This window comes from Ailuropoda melanoleuca, chromosome 2 (genome assembly GCF_002007445.2).
Source record: "Ailuropoda melanoleuca isolate Jingjing chromosome 2, ASM200744v2, whole genome shotgun sequence".
In the NCBI taxonomy this organism is placed as follows: Eukaryota; Metazoa; Chordata; class Mammalia; order Carnivora; family Ursidae; genus Ailuropoda; species Ailuropoda melanoleuca.
Genome location: NC_048219.1, coordinates 106,317,788 through 106,334,477, shown reverse-complemented (window position 1 = coordinate 106,334,477; position 16,690 = coordinate 106,317,788). Strand labels below are relative to the sequence as shown.

At 38.6% G+C, this 16,690-nt stretch overlaps 1 protein-coding gene across 2 annotated transcripts in view; it reads left to right on the top strand.

Annotated features, from left to right (window-relative positions):
- Positions 1–16,690, top strand: part of NCKAP5 (NCK associated protein 5) — a 950,566-nt gene that overhangs the window by 10,590 nt on the left and 923,286 nt on the right. Inside the window, exon 1 of one of the 2 annotated variants that reach the window (XM_034654443.1) lies at positions 6,384–6,462. The exons of the other annotated variant lie outside the window; for it this stretch is intronic. The gene's annotated coding sequence lies outside the window, so the exon portion shown is untranslated. Of the gene's footprint in view, positions 1–6,383; positions 6,463–16,690 lie in introns of those variants that run through there. 2 annotated transcript variants of the gene reach the window in all.

Genomic DNA, 16,690 nt, shown 5'->3' with positions numbered 1-16,690 from the left:
TGATTGGCAAAACAGAGCTATTCCTCTTTCCGGTCAACCAGGCTTGGCTTCAGGGGTCTCTACTTTCACCTCATCACCAAGAAGAGGCTGTGTTGTTTCTTTGGATTCATTGGCATTGTAACATTTCTTAGAGAGGCAGGTATTTGCACAATAAAGGATTGGACTTGGTGGAACATGGAAAGGTTAGAAGTTGAATGTGTTAATCAGGTTTCTTATTTTCAATTAGCAGCAATCACGTATTTTCAACGAACTGTGAAGGAGCTAGGTTTAGGCCATATTCTAAAAGAAATTAAGATTTTATGCCTCTCCATTTCAGTTCTACCAAAATGTTCAGGTCTTCCTCTTCTTTCCAAGCTTCTAAAAATCCTATAGCAGGACTGTCACGTGCCTCTGTGATTTATAGGTCATCCTCTTTTATGTCTTGATCTGTATCCTATTGTAATACTCTGATTAGATTTGAAATGGGTTGCTATGAGGTAGGTTTTCTCATAATCTGATAGTAGGAGTGTAAATTAGCATGGCTTTTATAGAAAGCCTTTTAGCAACATGTGTTAGAGTATTCCACTTTACACTATTCTGATTTTATCTATTCAATAGAAATAATATGTGATGTGGACAAATATCTACTTATAAAAATATTCGTTACTATATTATTTATAATGATAACATTTGGAAGACAACTTCCTATTAATAGGAGAGTGATCAAATACATTATGGTAGAGAGAGCTCTTGTAAATCAACAAGAAAAAGAGGACTACCACAATAGAAAATGGTTAACGAAATGCAGTTCACCAAAAAGAAATGCAAATGGCTAAGTGGCATTTGAACAGATGTTCAATCTCATTAGGAATCAAAGGATACAAATGAAAATAATGATATATTATTTTAACTATTAGGAAAGATGAAACGATCCCATTGATGAAGAGGTGGAAATCAGGCATTCTCATTTACTCTTGGTGGAAGCATAATTGGCACAAATGGGAGGGGGGAGTGTAGGAATTTGAATGGGAGAGAGCATACTTTCGACTCAGCAATGCACTTCTAAGATTGTATCTTAAAAATAATCAACGAGTCTACAAAGAAAATGCATAGGATATTTATCACAGTCACACTCATAATCTAAAACCCATTGGTAGGTGATTGTTAAATATGTAATAGTACAACCACACGAGGGAATACTATACAGCCATTAAAAACTGATATAGATCTAGGGGCGCCTGGGTGGCTTAGTCCATTAAGCCACCAACTCTTGATTTCAGCTCAGGTCATGATCTTGGGTTGGTGGGATCAACCCCCACCTCGGGTTCCATGCTGGGTGTGGAGCCTGCTTGAGATTCTCTATGTCCCTCTCCCTCTACCCCTCCCCCAGCTTGTGCACGTGCACACACACTCTCTCTCAAAAAACAAACGAAAAAGACCCCTGATATAGATATAGCTGATAGGAATGATCCTATGATACAGGAAGTAGAAAATGTAGGCTAAAAGTAAATGTGTATCATGAACTTACTTTTAAAAAGGCATGTATTTACTTGCGTATATGTGCATACAAACAAATGTTTCAAAGTCCAACCACTAAGATGAGACAATAACTTGTTTCTTACTGTATATCTTTGTATTGTTGAATTTGTCTTTAGTTCATATATATTAATATCATAATCAGTAAAATGTACCTTCACCATTCACTGCTGTAATCAAAGAAATAAAATGTTATATTCGTAAAATGAAACCTTATATAGATAGTTAAAAGAGTGATTTTGAAAAAATAGTTAAAAAGAAATACATACAAAAAAGACTGGAGAAGAAATTCATCAAATGTTAATAGTGTTTATGATACATACCTACAACAAGAATTATGGTCATAACCAAATTATTTGTAATAAATATCTATCATTCTCATATTTGGAAAAAAATTTAAACAATTTAAGAGTTATTTGTTTCATGACCAATTTCTGAATAATCTCTTTTAGGTGACACAGATCAGAATGTCATAGGTACACCTATAAATATAGGTACACACACACAGGAATATATATTGTACATACCAGATATATGTCATGAGCCAATTACAGAATGCTAGTATGTGGACATTTCTATACCAGTGGTCAGTGTAGACACTGTGGCAGGCAGAATTCTAGGTAGTTTGGTCTTCTGGAGAGTTACAGAGAAATGTCATTCACATTCTTAAAACTTCTATACATTTACTAAACAACCCACAGACTAAGGTAAATAGTAAAAACAAATTAGGAATCATGTGACCCCACTGACCCCAGTTTGATCAAATTATGTGTAAAATTCTTTTTAGAAGAGATGGTTCATTAACAGGGAGGGGATCATTTTATTTCAGTTGTAAGAATAGCCTTAGGCATTTATATTTTTAAATATGTATATAAATAAAATAGGGAAGATTCAGCCATCACTGGGGTCTTTTAGGATCCCAAGGACAGCAGAATGAAGTATCCCAGTTGTCAGATTTTTAACAATGATCTGTCTTCAGAATTTTTGCTTCAACATCTAGAAAAGGTTTCATTTTCTTATTTCAAACCAATTAAATATTCTGGATGAAGCAATGCACTCATTTGTCTATGACCTTTTAGAAAAGTTGTTTGTTAAAAAACTGTACCTATTATTAATCTGGATTTGCATTGACTATGTTTTAGTGTGTTTATAAATGGTGAACTCAGTTTCTGAAATTAAACTTTTTATTTGCAATTTTCTAAAAAAAAAGAAAAAGAAATCCTATTATCCTATTTGGTTTTTCAGAGAGCAAATTTGGAAAATTTGGGAAGATATATTTTTTTGCCAAACCACCCAAAGTAATTTAATAACTTACCCCTCCCCCCATACCCCAAATTATCTTAAATTGATGTAGTCCTCTCACTTTCGTAGCATATAGTCCTTGGTTTTCAGAGCAACCTTATGAGTCAGGCAGGGTAAATGTTTGTATTTCACAGATAAGGAAACAACATCAGAGAGGTTAAGTACATTGCTCAGGATCTCAGACTAGAAATTCGAGGAGCTGGGATCTGGACCCACATGTTTCTGACAGTCCTGTTATTTCTCGGACTTGAATCTGAGTTTGCTGCCTTCAAATGCAGTTGTTTTTCTATACATTGTCATTCTATTCTTCTCTCAGAAGTTTAGGATGCCTTTAAGGTCATTCCAGGATTGCACCTGGATCTATTTTTTGACAAGGCACCAGGGAGTGAAAAGGAAAGGAGGCTTCCAAAGGAATGACTTTGGTAAGGGATAGGCTAGGGGAAGTGGTTTGGGAGTGGGATGGAAGTGGGTGAGGTCTCAAACCCAAATGTCTGCAAAGGCCGGACAGGTGGATATAAAAAAATGGAAGCCTGCCAGCAGTGAGAAAAACGAATTAAGCTGCATGATAATAAATGGGACTGTCCCTGGATCTCTTTGTGGCAGAGCGGCAGGGATTCCTGAGGGTGTGGGTGTGCTGGGGAGTGTGCCTGAAAGATGTAGCTGTTAACTCAACACCAGCAATTACTGCCAAAAAAGAGCTGGCTCTGTGTGTGTGTGTGTGTGTGTGTGTTAATTATTTAGAAGAAACCTGGAAATCTGATTTTTAGGTAAAATCTCACTTTAAATGCTAGCTGTAATTTTAAAATAATAATTTGTAGGCCAACTACAATACATCTGAAGGCCATCAAAACCCCTCAAGTTGCCGATTTGTGATTTCTGGGACATATTCCGTCCGTCTTGAGGGTTTACAAGGCCCCTGACTGATCAAATTCTGTTCCTGATTTCTTGATGTGTTAATTACGCCACTGTGATTCTTGACAGTTGTCCTTTACATATTTAGGAAAACATCACGCTTTCATCTTCACACCCACGTCAGCCAGCCCTCCCAGACCCTGGTTCTTTCTCACATTCCTTCTAAGAGATAGGAAGAGAAGGGTGTGCCTGAGAGGGTACCTCCACGCGTGCCCCCAGAACAGTCTACATAAATAGAAGACTGCTGTATGTAAGTGCCAAGGAACGGCCCTCAGGGCTTGGGAAAGATGTGCTTTAATTGAGTTACATTTCTGACTTTAATTATTGTCTAGACTAGAATTTTTTGCGAGACTGTAAATGTAGGGGTGGTGGCTCGGTGGTACAAATCACTTAGGTTTCCTTTGCCTGTAAGAATCCAATGAGAAGGTGCCAGGGAAAGGTTAAAAGATGTATGAGCAGTGGTGTAAATTATCATGTTCAATCTGCAAGCTGGAACGAACCTTCGCCTGCTGCCTCCACCTGAAATTGGCAAAGACGTGTCCTCCTAATTCCACAGGAAACATCACCACAAAGGTAAAATGTACATAAAACTGACTCTGTCTCTGTTTCTGTCTCCCTCTCTCCCTCCCTCCCTCTCTCTCTCTCTCTCACACACACACGCACACACACATTAACTCCAGTCGATATTCTTTTTTTTTTATTATATTATGTTAATCACCATACAGTACGTCCCCAGATTCCGATGTAAAGTTTGATGCTTCACCAGTCGATATTCTAATACATCTCTGGGGGCATTTGGATGTTGGAGATAATTCTCTTCAGAAACCATCTTGGGGCTAATTTTTAACATTTTAAATATGTAATGTTTTTCTATGTACAGTGTGTTTTTGATAATGATTCTTTATAGAATTTTTGGAAAATGCCACAAAGCATATGAAAGAGGACAACATATTATACATCATCCCATCACCCAGAGATGCTCTTGGTGTTACAGTTTTGGTGTTTACGCTCCTATGCGTTTATGAAAAACAGACAAGTGAACAACAACACAACCAAAAAGCAAACAAACCCTGGACTTTATACAAATGATTTGAATCTCAAGAATTCGATTTTTGTGGCAAATTCATTCCATCTAAGTCAGCAGTAAGAGAAAAGCACTGAAAGGTGAGGCCACAAGAAAGAATTCAATTCCTAAGAGAGGAGAATGAGCACTTCCTCAGGATTTTAAGTACATTGTGACAGAAGGGATAAAGGCCAAGAAGGACAGAACCACTGGGGACACTGCGTACAGTGGTGACAGGTTCAAACACAGGTGAGACATGTGTGAACCCAGCGTACAGCCCCTTTGAGACATCTGGAGGATTCTTATAAAAGAATGTCTCAGTCCAATGGCTTTGGATGGGAGGAATTCTTGTACTAACGCAGCCTGAAGCACCATCCATTAGTCACTCTCGCTAGCACTTTCTGCCTAATCCATCATCATAAATAAAAGCAACACAATCTAGAATATTTTGAGCCCTTACTCCACGTATATTTGTGTACAATGGTTAGAGGTGGACATTTCAGCACTGCCTCATTGAATTTTTCGTAACTTTGTTGAGGTATGATTCACATATCATTTCAAGTATATAATTTAGTGGTTTTTAGTATATGTACAGATTGTGCAATCATCACCGCTGTATAGTTTTAGAACATTTTCGTCACCCCAGAAAGGAACCCTCTACCTATTAGCAGTCACTCTCATTCTCCTCAGACCCGCCCCAGTATATTCTTATCAGATGTATGATTTGCAAATATATTCTCCCATTCTGTGGCTTGTCTTTTCATTTTTTGTTGTTGTGCTTTAATGCACAAAAGTTCTTAATTTTGTTGAAGTGCAGTTTATCTGCTTCTTTCTTGTATTGCTCCTCATAATTTCTTTATCACCTCTAAAATCCATTGCTTAATCCAAGGCCATGAAGAGGTACCACCATGTTCCTTCTAAGAGTTTGATATTTTTACCCCTCACATTTAACTCTGGGATCATTTTGAGGCCATCTTTCTATATGGTAGGAGGTAAGTAAGGGTCAGCTCCATTCTTTTACAAGCAGATATCCTGTTGTTCCAGGACCATTTGCTGAAAAGCCTATCATGTCCTCACTTAATGTCTGATTTAATTTTCACAATAGTCCTGGGAGTTAAGAATCATTGGCCCTGTTTGCAAATGAGGAAACGGGGGCTCAGGGAGGGTAGGTGACTTGTCGGAGTTCCCTGAGGAATTTTCCAAGGAAGAAGTGGAATTTAATTTGACTCCAAAGGCCGGGTTCTTCCCACAATACCAAAATGAGCATCTACACGTGCCACGTAGTAGAACAGACACACAAGAGTACTCATCATTCAATGCCTTTACATTTTTTTCAATTAATCTTATTCTTCCTAAGGCGCCAAGGGCTCCAGGGCTAGGAAAGATGAATAAGCACAGTTCTTATTTTTTAAAAGCTAATAATAGTGCCCTAAAAAAGAGGGAATTTCCTACAAGTAGGATGGCTGTAGGAGTCACTGTTTTTGGTCATAGCAACAGAAACCAGTTTAAGGAGCCACAGTCAGAGGCTCAGAGAGTGAGCTGGAGACTGGAGAACCAGAATGGAACCAAGGCAAGTCCGGCGGCTCAGAAACAGGAAGCTAGCAACTGTCTTGGGCAAAGGGAAGTAACGCCAGGACAACAAGCCATTGCAGAACACTATGGAAGACACTGTGAGTGTGCCCGATTTTCCCTGGGTCTTTGCTTCGACTTGCCTACATCCTGAAACAGGTGGGAGCGTCTGGCGGGATGAGCCGGAGCTGTGGGCCCACCCATGTAGGCAGGGGGCCAGGGCCACACCAGCTCATCCAAACCACACACACTGAGCTAGGATTCTGGAAATGCCCACTGCCAGAACAGCAGAGAAACCACTCTTCCCTCTGCTGTTCTAATCGCTTTCTTCTTATCCATGAGTCACAGGGCCAAACTGTCTTCATCTTATTTCTCATCCTCATGATAGATATATTTTTATTTTTATTTCTTTTAAAGATTTTATTTGACCGAGAGTGAGACAGCGAGAAAGGGAACACAAGCAAGGGGAGTGTGAGCAGGGAGCCCGATATGGGGCTCTATCCCAGGAATCTGGGATCATGACCTGAGCTGAAGGCACACTCAACGGCTGAGCCACCCAGGCGCCCCATCCCATGACTTGTTTTTCTTTCTTTCTTTTTTTTTTTTTTGGATTATGAGTTTTATTCTGATAATCATTTTAAGCAAAGAAATAGAAGTATCAGCTATTAAAAGGAAATTAACTCCCAAATTGCAATTACAACATTAACTTTAGTTAGCATGTCAATAGGGAAAAATCATTTTCTTTTTTTTAAATATTTTTTTATTAGGTTATGTCATGACTTGTTTTTCTAATGCGACTATAATCTCCCTGTGGTTGGGAGCCGTATTTCACACACCACTACTCCGCAGCTCGCATTGTGCTTCAAATACAGTCTTATGGGGTGTGTTTTCCAATTGCTAGTGATTCCTGAATACCCCAGGGGCCACAGTCCATTCTTCCTGACCCACAGGTAGATTCCCGTCAGCCAATTTACAATCTTACACCTGATTTTCCTTCCAGCCCCAAATGATCCTAAGGACCCTGCCCCTACCAGCAGCTGGGGCCCCTCAGGGAGTGTTTACCTCCTTCAACTTCAGCTGAATGCAAAGGAGGGGCTGAAGGTGGCTGGAGATGGTGGGCACCGTTAGGAGAGGCCTGTCGGCCAAGTCATGACTTTAGCCTTGCCCTCACATTTCTATTAATATTGCCTTTATTTGGAACTTTCCAACTCGTTAAGGTAGTTCTTTTGGGGGCTTCTTTAATCCATCAAAATTCTGTGGAGTTTTGGGTTCTTTCCCTTGTTTATCATCAAGGGTCAGAACTGGTTGTCTTTTCTGTTCTATGAACCCCGGGGGAGAAGAGTGGAATCCCCCACATAGCAGAGCTCTGACTCAGCGCTTCTAGGACCTTCTCCCTCTGGCCTCTCCCAGCCCTCTTCACTACTTTCGGCAGTTTACAGAGCACTCAGTTCCGTGTGATCTGCTCTCAATAAAACCATCTCTGACCACACTGCAAAGGAACACCAGGTTCTTACTTTAATTATATACATTCAGGATGAAGGTTGTTAAACACCACGAAAAGCATTAATTTGTTGTGGTGTCATGTGCTGCTGTAGTTTTTCTCATCCTTGGAACTGCTGGCTGTAACGTCTCTTGATTTTTCTGAGAAAGTAAATTTTTTTCCACCTTTTGTCTTGGGAAATAACAATTTTCCTGAAGGACAGGAGGAGAGAAGGGCCACGTTTAGGAAAGATGAGTGAGTGTAGTCATTAATTTGTAAAAAGTTCTCAAAGACTGCATGCTTAAAGGGTATCTTCCTTTTGAGCAGCAATCATTACCCCTGATTGCATAAAATAGACACACACACACACACACACACACACACGTTAAATGGGATTCAGTGGTTTGAACTACCAACATTATTCATGACTCGTTGGCTAATGCGTAGCTGGCTATGTGCCCTCCTTCCCTAGAACATATATCCTTGCCAGGCTTGTTCCTGCTCCCTGAGCAGTATGGAGAACTGGGAGGAGGGGAAGCCGGTCAGGATACACAATGAGGTGTGTTCTGCTGATGTCATAGGGAGACAAAGTGGTTTTGTGGTGGTGGGGGTGCTGATGAGAGCATTGGGTGGGGAAATGTCTCGTGTTTATTAAGATTTGAATCCCAGGAGAAATAAAAGACATCTCCAACTGTGAAGATTTAAGTAAATTCATCTTTGTATTTAGAGACCAGTCTGATGGAGACAATCCTACACTTGAAACTTTTTATTTTAATTTGGACTTTTAATTGCTGATAATTCCTTACTTCATTAAGAAAAGAGGTTTTTCAGTGCCATCTTTGCCTGGTAAGAGAGAGAACTCTGGAGTAGGGGGGAGTTGGGGGAAGGGGGGTTGTCTTTCCTATTTCTCATGACCAATTTAGGCTTATCTCCCCTCTCCTGGTGGCTACCTTCCAGACCCCATGCACCAAGCAACAATCTCCTGTCCCACTTTTAAGTTCTGTTAGTGTGAATCCTGATGGTAGGATTCCATTAGAACTTAGTGAACACCTACTGTGTGCCAAGCACTGCACTAACAATAAACCATAATAGCTAATGCCTTAGTGTCTAGCATGTGACAGGTGCTTTGTTCATCTTGAAAATAACAGCTTTCCTGAGGGACAGAAAAAGAGAAATAAGTGTAGTCATTACTTTGTGAAAAGTTCCTGAAGGTTGCATGCTTACAGGATATTTTCCTTTTGAGCAGTAATCCTTACCCCCGATGGAATAAAATACATTTATAAAATGGGTTTTCTCCTCTAAAGATGGCTATTTTGCAGATCAGGCAAATGAGGCTCAATGAAGTTGAATCACTTCTCCAAGGTCAAATAACTAACAGGTGGTAAGACTTGAACACAGGTCTAAACAGACTCTACACCCCATATGCATGTCATTGACTGATTTTTAATATGCTCCCTTGTTTTTCTACTTTTATGGTGTATGTTGCCTTTGAACAGAGAGGGAGATACATTAAAACCTTTGAAAATGTGTGAGAATAAATATCTAACAGCTATCTGTCTTCTCAGAGTGGGGAAGATTCAGCAGCCGAGGACCCCCATGTGAAGGCTATGATTGCAGAGCTCAGATTTATACTTTTGACTGCTAAGCTCTGTCATCTGTGGTCCCAGCCCTCTGGACCTGAGCACACAGGCAGATCCTCTCCAAGCTCTTCCACTCCATGTAGCTTTCAGACCTCCCTCTGCTCTGTTGTCTCACAGATGGGATCTCTGGGTTCCTGCTGCCAATCTCTATGGCTCCTAAATTTCAGCAGCTGCTTCTAGCTTTGGCAGCTGCAATTTTCCCTGTGAGCACCACTGTGTGTTTACCATTACTTTAAGTATGACACTTGAGGCCCTTTCTCAGACCTTTGGGATCAGGTTCCCCCCTGGGTATGGGAAAAGGAGGACAAGGTAAGGAAGTCTGTACCAGGAGAATCTAGATCGGTCAGTCTCCCTGCTAAGACTAGCTCCCACATCTGTCTCAGACCAGGGCTGATCTTAGTGTGTGTCTAAGGTAAAGTTGTTGAAGAGTGTTCAGCAGTAGGTGGAAAGTTCAACTTCTCCTAACTTTATTAGGCTCTGTTCTCTCCTGACATTCACTTTGGCCCCTGGTCCTAGGCTAGTGTTTGTATTCTAACTTACGACTGTATTAGAAAAGAAAAACTAAATCAGAAATGAATTCTCAATGTGGGCAGAGTGACTTATGTTGACTTAATATAATTTCATCCCCAGAAAAAAATGCGTACATCATACTTACCTTTATTGACTATACTAGGACCTTAAAACTAGGTGTTTGTGTGGAAACCTGCAGATGAGGAAAAGTGAATGATTTCGCAGTAGCATGAAATCACATGGAAGATATCGAGGATAGTGCTGTGTAGGGGAGAATATTTCGCATAAGGTTGCCATGATCTCACTAGCTGTGGGAGTAAATAATATCCTCGTTTAGAAATGTGGGAGTTGAGCCCAAAGGAAGGGCTGAATGAGTGAATGATGGTCTGTGTCTGCCTACAGTTAAAGTTCTCAGCTGAAGGCAGCTTTGATTGAATTGGAGTGGTAACTCAGTTGGACTGCCAACCCTCATGCTTCTGTTATGTGATGCATCAGTCTGCCCAAGACCCCAGTTGAAGGTTATGGCACTTTCGGAATATTGAAAAGACCCTAATTAGAAAATTCTGTGATGGTAAAGAAGATTGTAATTATGGTGGGTGGTTCTTTTACCAAGTTGACAGATTAAATTATTCCTCATGGCAACTCAGCACCGCTGAGGCCCTCATCACTCATTGAAAACTATGAAGTACCTACTATGTGCCTGGTATTGTGATGGGCACTGGAATGGTTCTGTGACTATGACACAGTCACTGTCGATCAGTGGGACATTAGGAAAAGATAAGACATGAGCCACATCGGCCCAGAACCAGAATCCACACAACGGAAACTGCTCAGGGAGAGCCTTTTGGATGGACATGGCACCTTTGGTGGCACAGGCAGGAAATCATCACTCCTGAGCCAGGACATAGAAAAGGCTAGGAGAGGTGCTACTGTTTGCCTCAGTCATCTTGATAATCCTGAGTCTAGAGATTTGAGGAATTTATTAAAATTGCATATGATGTAGCAAAAGGAGTGCTGGCCTCAAAGACCAGAGAACTGTAGGTCTTGTCACCACTGGAAATTTGCCCCCTGTGTGCCCACACCCCCTTCAACACTCACCTTGGCAAAATGATCACAGCATCCTCGGTCTTGGTTGTTTGATCAGTAACATGGTTACTGTACTTTCCAGAAGGTGGAGGGCTGGACCACCTGATCTCCTTAATTTTCTTTCAGTTCTCAAGTCTACGATCTTACGATTTCTGCTCTTCTCTGTTGATAAAGGTAACACAAAGGGTGATTTTTGCAGAAGTGTGTCATTTGCTAGATTAAACCCAGTACCTACCCCTGGACATTTGAATAACAGCTAACTGGTTCACAGGACCTGGTTCTAGATGTTGCCGAGTTCCCTTGAATCAATTTTTTAAAATGTTTTGCAGCTTTAAGAGAAAGATTATTTGTAGAAATTTCTGCTCACTATTTAACCATCTGAATTTATTGATGAATTAAAGTCCCATCCTCACCGTGTTATCTTTAAAGGACATTTAAAATGTGTTTGGTAAATGAGATTGACTCATGTTTATTTTTGGAAAACTTCCTGGTTTGTTTCCTAACAGTGATAGTGAGTTAACAAGTATCTATTGAGTGCCATTATGTATGGAGAAGTAAACTGGGCTTCATTGTCCAAGAGCAAAGGAGTAGAAAGCATTCTTTTTATCTTTAAGAATCTTACCATTTATTTGAAATAAGGCATGCGTCTGAGAACAATTATAGAGCAGTTTGGCAATACATTCCTTAATATGCTTTGAATTGAAGGCACGTTCCAACTGTTGGCACAGTAAAGAAGACAATATAGAAGGGAAGTTTATGTTGTTTTGAGTCTCGAAGGAGCTGATAATATGCTTTCCCAAGGCAGTCTCTAATATTAAAATTCATTTCAAAGCCTTAAAGCCAGAGTTAGACACAAATTGCAGTGAGAAGACAGACCATGGACTAATCCCTAAAACTGGGGACATAAGAGATATAAGAACGAGGGAGAAATGTGAAAATGTCCCTTGGCAATGCCTGGTGAGAACCAGGGACTTTACACTTGTTAGTGTGATAATTCCACATGATCATGTTCTTTTTCTATTACTGATCAGGCGACTGAGATTTAGAAAGGCAAGATAACAGTTTTTCCAGTTAGTAAGGGCTGGAGGTGGAGTTGTTTCTAGGTCTACCTGGGTAAAAAAAAATCTCAGTGAGAGTGGTAACAAAGGATACAAGTTGAATGCTGGTCACCGATTCATCCTTATACAGTCTGCTAAACTCAGTGATGTAATAATTAGCTGAGATCACTATCCATTTTAACTGTACTGGAGAGATAGAAATTTGGATGAAAACTGCTCAGGCAACGGATTCCAAGCCTGGGAGGCGACCTGCCTATGCTTCTTATTCCCCCAGTAGTTTTTTGTAAAGTTTTTTGGCCAGAGGGAAACTACAGAGCAACTTGAAAGCTATATAAAGCAAATGTGTAATGGTGTTTGGCAATGTTCTGAAAGCAGCTACCAAGAATGCATACTACAGGGAGGAATGAAGAACCAATTTCTGGCTGAAATCCATTTTGAATGGAAAAGCTTTTAATGATGAATTCTCCTTCAGTAAGCTGTTGCTTTCCATTTAATTGCCATTATTCACTATTTTATTTGTAAATCTTTATGCATGGACATACGTGACTATGTCGGGGCGCAGTAGAAAGTTTCTGTGAACTATGTGTTCTCCTTTCTTGAAGAGTAAATATCTGACTAACCACTCTGCACCCCCTTCCCTTGCCTTGTGATTATCATTTGTTCTATATAATATGTACTGTGTATCTTTCTCTTAAAATTTGAGAATTTGGTTTTCCCTATCTGATCTTTCCTAATTAGAAATTACATGGGTGAATTGGAGTCCTTCTAATCTACTATTGTAAATACAGGAACTGAACTTCATGTGCCTATCAGGGGCCTTTCACAGCTTTTGTAAAACAGTGAGTCACAAAGCCATGCCTGAGTAGTCTTGCAGACTTGTCAGATCAAGAGACCATCTCCTTCAGGCCATACTCTCCCACTCAGATTTCTTGTTTTCCTGATTTCTGAGGATGTCTCCAGCAGCTGTTCCTGCCTGTGGGCCATGAACTCTTGTGAGTGGGAGGGAGGCACAGAGTTATTGCAATGGGTGTGTAACTTCAGATGAACCCCAAGCAGCTATATGTGTACTATGATTTTCAAAAGTATATAGAAGTATGTGATACGTATGTATACACACAGTATAATGAATGAATGATTTACAATGGCCTTTTAAAATATTACTAAACTCATAGTAGGGTTTAATCATACTCTTTTTTTTTTCTGTATCAGCAAATGGTAAAAGTGCAAAATTATCATGCAGAAGTTTGTGAACGTTTTTGAGGTTAAAAAACAACAACAACAGGGGCACCTGGGTGGCATAGCAGTTAAGCGTCTGCCTTCGGCTCAGGGCGTGATCCCAGCGTTATGGGATCGAGCCCCACATCAGGCTCCTCTGCTATGAGCCTGCTGCTTCCTCTCCCACTCCCCCTGCTTGTGTTCCCTCTCTCGCTGGCTGTCTCTATCTCTGTCAAATAAATAAATAAAAATCTTAAAAAAACAACAACAACAACACTTCATAACCAAAAAGAATTATGTTCTACCTCAATTCAAATCATTTAAAGCACTTATACCACTCACCACCTGGAGTATGGAATTCCCAAACTTAATCGACTTCTTTTCCTTCACTTTCCAAAGCAAAGAAATGAAAGTCTGAATAAGTTAATTTTCTCCCAATTTTATCTCTCTGTCTCTCTTATTTCCTTTTCTATTCTCGTTCTATTGATTGGATGTTCTGTCATTGTATTCTTGTATTGCCCCTGATGCACAGAGGACTGATGGTCATGTTCTATTATTTATTACATTTGACTGTTAGTTTTAGATAGAACTTCTTTACCATATTATAGAAGTACTCTTCTTTTTCTAATTTGCCTTGAATTAGCGAAAACCAGGAATACTGAATTTCATAAATGTCTTTTAAACATCTGTTTACATGTATATGATCTACTTGATCTAGTGTTGTAATAGATTAAATCATATCAGACACTTCTTATTTATGGTTCTTTCTTCCTTTTCTAAGCTGTAGGCCTTGATTTGTGACTCTTTTAAGAATTCATAAATATCACCCTTACCGCCATCATTGTATTTTTGCTTTGCTATTGTTTGCTAGTTTCATCAAGTTTTACTATCAGGTTTATGCAAGTTTCCAAAATGATTTTGAAGGGTGTTCATCCTTTTCTGTGTTCCAGAAACTGTTTATACGTATCATGTAGTAAAGTACAGTCATTAAGCCCATGGGCTTTGGGAGACATACACAGACCTCAGTTCAAACCCTGGCTTGTTCACTTGCAGGTTTTCTAACCTTGGGCAAATTATTTAACTTGTCTAAGCATGAGTTTTGTTACCTATAAGATGTAAACACAACCATCTATAGTACAGAGGTTTTGTGAGATTAAGTGAGATTATATAGGCAAAGCCCTATCACAGCTCCTGGTTGGTTGTAAGCATTAAATAAGTGTGTTTGTTGCTAAGATAATGGTGGTAAAGTTGGTGATGATGATAGTGATATTGTTATTATTGCATGGAAATGATCTTTTCCTTGAAATTAGTTATGTGTAATAATGGAACGACTTTTAAAAAAAGAGTTTTAGAAGGCATTTGGGTGGCTCAGTTGGTTGAGCATCTGACTCGGTTTTGGATCAGGTCATGATCTCAGGGTTGTGGTATCAAGCCCCGGGTTAGGCTCTACTCAGCTTGGAGTCTGCTTGGGATACTCTTTCTTCTCCCCCTGCTCCTCCCCCCACTCTCCTGCTCTCTTTTTCTCTCTCTATCTCTGTCTCAAGTAAATAAATCCTAAAAAGAAAATTATTTTGGATATTTCTCTTTTCTTCTTTAATTTACCCAGTTTTCCTATTTTATTCAGTTAATTTTAATGATTATTTTTCAAGAGAAATTTACTTCTAGATTATTGAGACCTCCAAAATTATTAGGCCAGGTGTAAGGTATACTTTGTGAAATATAGATCTCTATCTATCTATATATAGATATGTATATATTTGTATTCATGTTTGTATTTATATATAGAAATCTATCTATATATAAACCCATATCTGATTTAATTTTTATTTTTGTATATTGTGATTTTTCTTTTTTCTTCATAGTCTTATCATGGGTTTATTTTTGTATGGGAATAAGATACTGTTTATTTTCAAGTTGTTTACAGTTTCTGCTTTTAAAATTATTTTCTGCTTCAAACCGTATTAATCTTCCTATGCTTTTCCTAAATTTGCATTTCTTTCTTTTTGAAATATAAAGATTTGGTCATTTATTATTTATTCTTAACTTCTTAACTTTTTGAATAATGAGATCATTTAAAGATACTGGTTTACTTCTGAGTACAGTTTTGACTGCGTCCCACAAGTTTTTCTATGTTGTGTTCACACTGTCATCATTTTTAATTATTCCATTATTTTATAATTTTAGTTTTGACATTCTTTTTGATTGAGAACTATTTAGAAAATAATTCTAACTTCCCAAGTTTTGTTTTGTTTTGTTTTGTTTGGTGTTGTTTCATAGTTTACTTCCAGTTTTCTTGCAGATGTCAAAGAATAATGTCTATCTTTTGCTTTGGTAATTGTGATTTTTATTTTGATTTAATAAATGATCAGTTTTGGCAAATGTTCTATGAGCAATGAAAAGAAAGTATTTTTTTTTTGTAGATCATAGAGTTTGTAGAATATACAGAAACACATGTATCTATCTCACACACACACTCACACACGTACACACACACAACCCAACATACATTATCAATCATTTTTATTTAGATCTCATTACTTTTTTTCTTTTTGTCACTTGTTGCTTCAAGAACAAAAAGAAAACGTCATAAAACCTATGCACTCTCCTTTTATTATGATTCTATAAATTTCTCCTTGTATTTCCAATATTTTCCTTTAGCGCTTTGATGTTATGTTATCCACAGCCTGAATATCAATGACAATCAGATCTTGTTAATACTGCTGTTACAAATACTAAAAAAAATAGTGTTTGAGCATGTACCATGTAGCAGGTATCGAGGTGGGAATGAATTCCATTAAATGAATTTTTTTACTTAACACTTATAACAACTTGATAAGGCACATATCACTTCCAATGAGGATTCTGATAGATTGTATTCATTAACAGACACACAGATAGTACAGTTTTTTCTTTGACATAATGCTTCTTGCCTTTAACACTGCTTCTTTAATGTTAATATTGTGACCTTTGCTTCCCTTGTGTTTGCATTCACCTTGTATATCCCTATTTTTTAACATTGAATCTTTACGTCATATAGTATGGTGTTGGTGTATAGTTGCTATCCAAAAAGAAATATCTGTGGGATGAGCAGGTCTTTCAGAGTCACTTTGTTTAGTGTGTATCTTTTCTAGGAGGTGTGTAATTGGATGTTGTTTATGATGAGTGTGAAATGGTTATTAGGGGAGTTTAACCCACTTACAGTTATTGTGTTAACGATATGTTTGATTTACTTCTGACATTTAGTGTTTTGTTATTTTTTTATGTTTCCTTTAATTTTCTTTTTTGCATTTACTGTTGCCATATGGACTGTGAGTTTGTTGATTAAATATCCATACAAATT